Source organism: Sorex fumeus, unplaced genomic scaffold (assembly GCF_029834395.1).
Source record: "Sorex fumeus unplaced genomic scaffold, SorFum_2.1 ptg000046l, whole genome shotgun sequence".
Lineage (NCBI taxonomy): Eukaryota > Metazoa > Chordata > Mammalia > Eulipotyphla > Soricidae > Sorex > Sorex fumeus.
In genome coordinates this window covers 11,120,434-11,130,170 of record NW_026606103.1, presented here as the reverse complement: position 1 = coordinate 11,130,170, position 9,737 = coordinate 11,120,434, and positions in this window count along the sequence as shown.

Genomic DNA, 9,737 nt, shown 5'->3' with positions numbered 1-9,737 from the left:
AGAAAGCCCTGGAACTTCATTATGTACTTCTCAGGGTCATTCGAGAGTCTCCCTAGATCTGGCTTTATCTGGCCTATAACTTTCAAGGAGAAAGGCACATGGATCCTGGATATTTCCTGCATCCCTGGGGAGCCTCCTGAAGTGGGCACAAAGCCATAAATCCTAAGTCTCCTGCTTTCCCGATGGTCAACAGATCCATTTGTGGGTATGGATAAGGGAGAAACAACTCTGGGGCTATGAGCACTGCAGGAAGAGGGCTCTTAGGGGTTGTCCATTGTTCTAGTCTCATGGCATTTGGCAAGAAAAGAGGGTTCCAATTTACAATTCCAACAAAGTCCAGGTTTTTCTCATAAAGCATAAAGCAGGTGAACATAAGGTGAACAACGTGCTTACACATATTTTTACAAAACTAATAGAGTTCCCAGACAGCACTATGGTTTATACTTCCTTGTGCTGGCCATACTTGACCTCCCAAATTGTGTTGTGGCCAGACTTGGTACAGAAGTGACTGAGTCCTTCCTTATGGAGAAACTTCAAATCAAACTTTCCCCAGTTGTTCATAGGACATCCTGATCATGTGTCAGCTGGAACCATTTGGTGGTTTCTCCACCTGAAAACATACAAGTAGAAGAAATATTTCGGTGGCTGCTGTATCACCATCCAGTGAATTACACAAGTCTGAGGATATAGCCTTCCTGAGTTCCTCAAGTCAGTCTAGGAGACATTTTCTTGTACTGCCTTAAGTCTCTTTGCTCATTTTTGAGTGCTCTCTGGTTTCATATTGGCTAGGCCTGGAACTCACAGCTTTCATTAGAAGCTTTTTCCTTATATCAAAGGTAAGCTGTCTGATAACTGTACATACACAGGAGCAAATTATCCAAATGACAATACCTTCCTTCCCTCACCAGACTCAGCATCCTTAATGTCTGATGGTGAGCACCCATGAATGAGGCGTGTCTGTGCCTACTGGCAGCATAGACTGCCCTGGACATTCAGAGAAAGTTTCAAATATTAGGCTTGGTTTCAAGGGTTAGCCTTGGAGAACTACTGAAAGTGAGATAGAAAGTCGATTGAAATAGGGAACAGAGGACACAGGAAAGAATCGAGCCCGAACTGCTGTTGCATTTGAGAACTTTAAAACCAGCTCCAAAGGGAGATGTTATTACTGCCATCAGGAAGGGCATTGGAAAAGTAAATGTGCAATTAGAGAAAACTTCTGCAGAAACCCATTTCCATGATAATAGTCACTGATTAGAAGACTACCCACTAAAACCCAGGTCACAGAAATAATTATTTAGATTCCAACACAAACTACAAGGACAAGAACTATGAAGCACAAAATCTAGAAGATGCAAAATATCTCTTCAAGGCTAATAGTTAAATGTGTTTTTCACTTGTAAATGGTTCTATATGTTTCTATGGGTGTTAAGGGATGTTTTTATATTTTCTGTTTCTTCATATGGGAATATTCTCTCCAAAGTTCCCTGGTCTTAGTGAAATAGATTTTAGTTGTCACAGGTCTGAGCGTGTCTGTCTCTCAAGTCTTGGAGCCCCACTAATTATCTGACCAGCCATCAGGGACACTGACTCCTACCCCACTGTTCCAGTTAGGGAACAAGTGTTGCACCTAGGAGTCCCAAGCAAAACGAGCGTCCACATGCCAACAGGAAGGAGTTTTAGAAGACAGGCCTTTGCCACAATCCCTAAAAGAATTTAAGGTAACCACTACTCGGGGAGGGGGCGGGGGAAGACACAGCAGGAGCTGAGGTGTAGAGTCCCAGGAACAGGGAGCCAATCTCAGCCCATGGAACAGCCCATGGAACAGGGAGCCAATCTGAACACAGAATTGGAATGCTGAGGGTAGGATTTGGCAGCAGATTAAAGGAAGTCCCGAATTGGGGTGCTCTCTCTGTCTGTCTCTATCTCTCTCTGTCTTTCTCTGTCTATATCTCTGTCTCTGTCTCTGACTCTCTCTCTGACTCTCTCTCTGTCTCTCTCTCTGAGAACATGCATTCTGGATACTGTCCTCCCAATAGATTAGGTAGTGTGGTGTACCCTGACACGAGGCGCAGTATCACTCGTGCCCAGATTCTGGCAGTTAGAGGCAAGGCTCTGATGCTCAGGATAGCTCAGGTACAGGCAGGGCTCAGACATCCAGATAGTTACAAGGTACTGAGCACAGGACTCTCACCAGCAGACAGATGGCCCTGGCCAGAGAGTAGCAAAACCAGGACTAAAAGACAAACTGCTGGGGCACAGCTGGCAGGTCCAGTGATGGTGCGAAACCTAGGCATCTTGTCCCCGTGGGTGGCGGTGGCCCCATGTGAAGATAAAGAACAGCTCCTGCTGCTCGACTCTCAATTGGTTCCTTTGCCAAATGCAGCATCTCTTAGGCCCATCTCAGTTTTGAGGGGATACCTCAGTGCTCAGTGGTTACTCCTGGATCTGCCCTCATTACTTACTTCTGGCGATGATCAGGGAACCTAACAGGATGCTGAGGATTAAACCCGGGTTGGCTGTGGGAAAGTAAATGCCCTACCTCCTATACTATTGCTCAGTCCTTTCCTCCACCCACTTCTTGATAAGGTCTTTGGATATTTTTCTTTGATCTTTTTAAGTAGTTTAAATATCCTGGAGATCAACCCTTTATGATGTGTTGAATGCAAGTTTTTTCACATTTCGTTGGCTGTCTTTTAGTTTCAGCCTTTCATTTTTCCATGCAGAAACATTTTAATATAGTCCCATTTGTTTATTTTTAATTCTGTTTCCTTTGCCAATCATATCATTGAAGACATCTTTGAGGTTGAAATCTCAGACTATTCTGCCTATATTTTCCTAAATGTACTTTAGTTTCTAGTCAGATCTCAAGATCTTTTATTCACTTTGATTTGACTTTTGGATGTGGATCCAGCTTTAATGTTTTACCTGTGGTTATCCGATTTTCTCAGCAACATTTCTTGAAGAGGCTATCTTTACTCCTTTTCATGTTCTCACCTCCTTTTATCAAAGATATGTCTATAAATATTTTTTTACCTTGAGTATTCAATTCTTAACATTGATCATAAAACCAAACTTTATTCCAGTACCTTGCAGTACCTTTATTCCAGTAACTTGAATAAAGCCTAATTTTAGGCCAGTACCTTGCAGTTTTGATCCTTATAGTTTTATAAATATAGTTTCAAATTATAGGTAATGAGATACCTACAAATCTCTTCTTTTTCAGTATGGATTTGACATTTTGTGGTTTCTTGTGATTCCGTACAAACTATATTGCTGACTTTTCTAGGTCTTCGCAGAATGTCATCTGAATTTGGATGGGAATTATGTTGAATATATGAGCTAAGGTAGATTAATAATTTTAATAAATTTAGTCTTTCTGTCTGTAATTGTGCATGGAATTGTTTTTTATTTCCTAAGGTCTTCTATGTCTTTATTAAGTGGTTGAAAGTTTTCATGATGTAGATCTACATCTTTTGTTAGGTTTAATCAGAGATGCTTGATATTTTGGAAACTGATATATTTATTTTGGACACTAATTTAAATGGGATAGACTCCTTGGTGGCTTACTCCTCTCATTCACTGATTTGTATATAAGAATGACTCCAATGTTTGTGCATTGGGTTTTTTACAGCGAGTTTTACTGTATTGATTTATTAATTTTAGTAGCATTTGGATGACTCTTTAGGGTCTTCTAAATATACTATCACGTCATGGTCAAATAGTAATGATTGGACTTCTTTCACAATTTGGATCCCTTGATTCATTTTTCTTGCCTTGTTGCTGTAGCCAGGACTTTTAATAAAATATTGAATAAAGGTGGAGGATGAAAGGATAGTGGACATCCTTGTACCTTATCTGAGAAGCAATATTTTGCATTTTTTATTATTAAGAATGATACTGGCTGTTGGGCTGGATGGATAACACAGCGAGTAAGGTGCTTGTCTTGCATGTGGCTGACCCGGGTTTAATCCCTAGCATCCAATATGGTCCCTGAATCAGTCAGGAGAGTGACTCCTGAGTTTGGTAAGAAAACTGAAGGGTGTTACCAAAAATTATGAAAATAAAATAAAAACAATTAAAAAAACAAAGATCTTGGCCTTGGGCTTGTTACAGATGGTCATTACTGCCTTGAAAAGGGTTTCTTCTACCCCTATTTTAATAAAGTTTTTTTTCAACATGAATGGATTCTGAAACTTGTCAGAAGTTATCTCTGCATTCACCAATATGATCTATGATTTTTTTCTTCCATTTTAGTAAAAACCTTCTTTGAAAGTCAGATAGAACTTTCCAGTAATCCCACTGGGCCTGGAATGTTGTTCTTGATGAGACTACTTAGTCATGATTGGTCTGTTAATAAACACTACATCCTTCTCATTCAGATTTTTAAAATGATATGATTCTAAGAGGGCTGGAGCGATATCCCAGCGGGTAGGGTGTTTGCCTTGCACGCAGCCAACCAGGCCGACCTGGGTTCAATTCTTCCACCCTCTTGGAGAGCCTGGCAAGCTACCAAGAGTATCTCACCTGCATGGCAAAGCCTGGCAAGCTACCCATGATGCATTCTATATGCCAAACACAGTAACAATAAGTCTCACAATGGAGACGTTACTGGACCCGCTCGAGCAAATCAATTTACAATAGGAGGACAGACAGTGCTGATTCTAAGAATCTGTTCATTTCTTCCAGATTCTTCAACTTAATATCATAAAGTTTTTCATAGTGACCTCTTACATACTGAAATTCCAAGGGATCTGTTATAATCTACACTTTTGGTCTCTGATTTATTTTATTTGAACATTTTTTTCTTTTCTCTTGATTGTGAGTGTAGTGAAAGGTTTGTCTCTCTTGCTTAACATTTGAGGAAGCAGCTGCTAGTTTTATTGATTCTTTGAATTTCTTTTGTGCTTTCTATTTTATTGATTTCCTCTCTTGACTTAAATTTTATCCTTTCACTCTTTGTATTTTATTTGTGGGCTGGAGCGATAGTACAGCGGGCAGGGTGTTTACCTTGCACGTGGCTGACCTGGAGTCACTTCCTCCGTCCCTCTTTGAGAGCCAGACAAGCTACGGAGAGTATCCCGCCCACACAGCAGAGCCTGGAAAGCTCCCCGTGGCGGTATGCCAAACACAGTAACAACAAGTCTCACAATGGAGACGTTACTGGTGCCCGCTCGAGCAAATAGATGAACGATGGTAGGACAGTGCTACAGTGCTATTTTATTTGTAGTTCCTTCTCCAGATTTTGAGACATGTATTTAGGTTGTTGATTTGGAGTTTTGGGTGTGTAGGGACACCTGGTCCTGTTCCGCAAACTACAGGCTTCAGGCCAATTTGTTTTCATTTCCCCAACCCCTTAGTTTTCTTGTCAGTTGCTTCCTTAAGCCTGTTCCAAAGAAGAGCCATTATCCAGTTATAATTCATGTGGGCCCTGACACACTCTAGTGTAGAAGTCAGGCTAGTATAGAGCTTGTCTCAGGGCCATCCAAGGAGGTATTAGGATTTAAGACCAATGTAAGGCAACTCAAGCTTCAAATAAGTGAATGTGATGAGTGCCCAGGTTCTTTAATCAGAGTCCACCTGCATTGCTAGTATTTTAGAATTAATCCACTCACACATTGATTTATAGAAAAAGCATAGCTTTTTAAGTATTCCTTGTCCAACACAACAAGAAATTGACATGAGCAAAACACACAAAAGGCATTAAGGAAAGATACAAGCAAATATCTCACTCACATCCTGATGTGTAATACTCAGGTAATTAACTGAAAGAACACAATGTTTCTAAATTCATTTCAAACAAACATATGGTATGATCATGCACCAAATTATTTAATTTTATGCTCATCTTCAATATTTTGTTACACGCATAACAACTCTATTTTTCCTTTTCTTTGACTTTCTCTTTTTCTCTTCTTTACTTCAGTTAAAGGTTGGGAGTGAGGAAGCTGAGGTCTTGTGCCTGGCTCTGTGCTCAGGGATCCTGGCAGGACTCAGGGGACCATATAGGGATCAAACTGGTCTGTCACATGCAAGGCAAACACTCTACTTGCTGTAATATCTCTTGGACCTCCTCTATTTCTTTTAAACTTTAAAATTGTGTAAAAACATTCTATTTGATGTAAAATATAGCTTAACCACATTTTCCCCATCTGCAGTACAATTTAGATAATGTTAGACACTGTTCATATTTATATCTTTAAAACAGTGCTTGAAAATTAACACAATTTTATGAAAGGGGACAATATTTAAAATCAGTTATGTCTACCTTAGTTTGAAGTCAAATATTTTTTCTAGCTTTCTATTTTTCCTCCTTTTTATTAAAGGCCATTTTCCCACGAGACATAACTTCTATTACAGTATTTAAAATCTTAAGTTCCCTTTACCCTAAGACATATTTTGTTTTCCTAAAATTCCCTATTCATAAAGCACTCAGAACTGTTCTTAAAAATATCATACTATCAAACCATCACCATGCTGAGATGGTGATGTCTTCATAATCCCAGGTCTCAGTTTTGCAAAGAGGGATGGGGAGCTAACTGTCATCAGGTTGTGCTTCTTTTTATTTCTTCATTTTATTTCTTCAGGGGAACCCTTCTATGAAGAGCCCAAGTTGTGGTCTCACGTAGTAACAGAAAAGCATGGACACGTGGATTCTCATCCTATCACAGTTCTGAGTTAAAATACTGGAGACATTCGCAAACTTGGTTTAAGAGCCACCGTTTCACAGCACCGTTTCACATGCATAGACCAGACAATATTGGTACACTGAAAATTACAAAACTTTCAAGTGTAACAAAAACCAAACACAAACACATTATTCTATAAATAGCCAAAAATTTTTAGAATACTTAACAGTTAACTATTACATACTACACTTTTGCTCCAGCAAAACTTTGCTACTGGGGCTGGAGCAATAGCACAGCAGGTAGGGCCTTTGCCTTGCACGCAGCCGACCCGGGTTCGATTCCCAGCATCCCATATGGTCCCCTGAGCACCGCCAGGAGTAACACCTGAGTGCAGAGCCAGGAGTAACCCCTGTGCATCGCCAGGTGTGACCCAAAAAGCAAAAAAAACCCCCCAAAAAAACAAAAAAAGCTTTGCTCCTGTTGTAAATTAACCTAGGTTTATTTTGCATCCTTAAAACCACAATTTCTAGGAAAACATATTAAAGAGTTTTAAAAACTCACATATATTATCATATATCAAGAATTATTTAATTTAATCACATATTAAGCACTATAAAAATTTCATATTTATACTTAAGACTTAGGTCATGACTGTTTCAGACCAGGTGTCAAAACTACCATATAAGATGATTTGTGTTAATGAAATGCATTTTCATGTTCTAGGCAAAATAATTAGCAATATAGCCTAAAAATTCTTATTAGGGCTCTCTGGCTTTGCAGAATCCAATAAAAAATTCAGAAACAAACAAAAAATTCTTCTTATAACTGTGTCCCATTTTTTAAAACTTAATCCTTTATTTTAGAAATCACCCAAAGTCACAGGGTAACCTAGCAGTTTGAAGTTTAAAACGGCCCCACTTCTCTTCCCTTTCATCTGTAATCCATAGTGAAGAAACAATAAATTCCTGAGCTGGAGACTTCCTCCAGTCTCTTCAGGAGCATCGAGGAATGGAGCTATTGCTAAGGTTACCAAATCAGCCTAAGAATTTAAACTTACCAAAAATCTCAGAGATCAAATATTGCTAGGTATGTTAAATTATTGGCTTTTGTGAAGTTTTTTGTTGAATCACTATGAGATACAGAGTTACAAAGCTTTCATGACCAGGTTTTCAGGCATACAATGTTCCAAAACCCATCCCTCCACCAGTGTCCATTTCCCACCACAAATGACCTGGGGAAAACTCCTGCCACTGCCCCTCCCCTAGCCTGCCTTTATGGCAGGCGCTTTCCTTCTCTCTCTCTCAATTTTGTAGTCAAATACTTAATTTAAATTATGTAGCACATAATAATTATTTGAGCCAGAGTGAGAGCATAGCCGGTAGGGTGTTTGCCTGTACATGGCCAACCTGAGTTTGATTCTTCCACCCCTTTCGGAGAGCCCGGCAAACTACCAAGAGTATTCTGCCCGCACGGCAAAGCCTAGCAAGCTACCCATGATGTATTCGATATGCAAAAAAAAAAAAAACAAAAAAAACCCAGTAACAACAAGTTTCACAATGGAGATGTTACTGGTGCCCGCTCAAGAAAATTGATGAACACGATGAACAACGGGAGGACAGATTTATAGTGACAGTGCTATAATAATTATTTAATAATATAACTTATAAATTATTGTATTATATAACTAACTACAAGTTATATACTTAACTTTATAGTCATATAATTAAAATAGTAAAGATCTTTTTTAAATGACAATGTCTTCCAAATGGATCTTAATTTATAAAAAAGCAAATATCATGCAATGTTTTATTATTCCATTCTTTCCATGGAATGATTATTCCTGAGCACTTCCCTTGCTTCCTATCCAAAATTTTCCTTAGCGTCTAGTTCTGGGAAGCCTTGTTCCACAAAAGTTATCACAAAACAATACCTACTTATTAATTTCAACATCATAATTGTAAAACTTTCAAGACAAATTTAAATCAATTACTTTAACATACATACTAACAATTTAATTAAAAATGGTGATTACAATTAATTATCTTGATTTATTTAATTTGTTCTTTAATGAAACTGCAAGGAAAGACAACTTCCAGGCTGCTCCCATATTAAAGTGGCCTCTTCCAGTTAGTATCAGGGCTAACTCTTCACAAGTAAACCGTAACTTCTCCAGGGTATGGCTGGCTTGCTCTCCTTTCAACTTCACTAAGTAGCTGGGTGGAGTCCTTAGTCTAGTCATCCTAGAATCATTAAAAATATCTCAAAAACCAGATAGTTCTAAATATTGGTACATGTGACTTCACAACTGAACTCCAGCTTGTCCTAAAGGCCTTTAATTTTGATTTTAACTGGGCTTTAACGTTCCAGTATTTCAAATACATTCAGATACAGTGACTAGAAAGATACTCTCTCTCTCTCTCTCTCTCTCTCTCTCACTCTCTTGCTCTCTCTCACACGCACGCACACACACAGATTTGAGAGGCACTTAAAATATTTTTTTATTGCATTGAATCACCATGAGATACATAGTTACAAAGTTTTTCATGATTGGGTTTCAGTCATACAATGTTCCAACACCCATTTCTTCAGCAGTATGCCAGTATGCATGTTCTCCATGTGTCTTCCTTCCCCCCATCTGCCTGCCTCTATGGCAGACCTCTCTCTCTCTCTCTCTTTCTCTTTCTTTCTTTCTTTCTTTCTTTCTTTCTTTCTTTCTTTCTTTCTTCCTTTCTTGAACACCCCCCCTCAGTTCCTGTGGGCAGACACTGGGACACTCCCTCTCTGCCTGTGGGAGTGTGGGAGCCTCACTGGAGGCAGGTCAAGGTGAGCCTAATGAGTCCGTGCAGAACTGGAACTTGTACCTGGACCGACCGTCCTTATGTCTGATGTCTTCTCCATAGATTGGCTGTCCAACCCATGGTCCTCTGCATTGCTATATGAGAGGAAGGAAAAAGGAAAGAATAAAAGAAAAAGAGGAGAAAGGGAGAGGGGAGCACGGTAGGAGGAAATGAAGGAGGGAAGAAAGGAAGATAGAGAAATAAAGGAAGAAAGAAAAAGCATAAAGAAGTGCAGCACTGGATTATGGATTCTGAAGTTTCGACTTTTATGTGA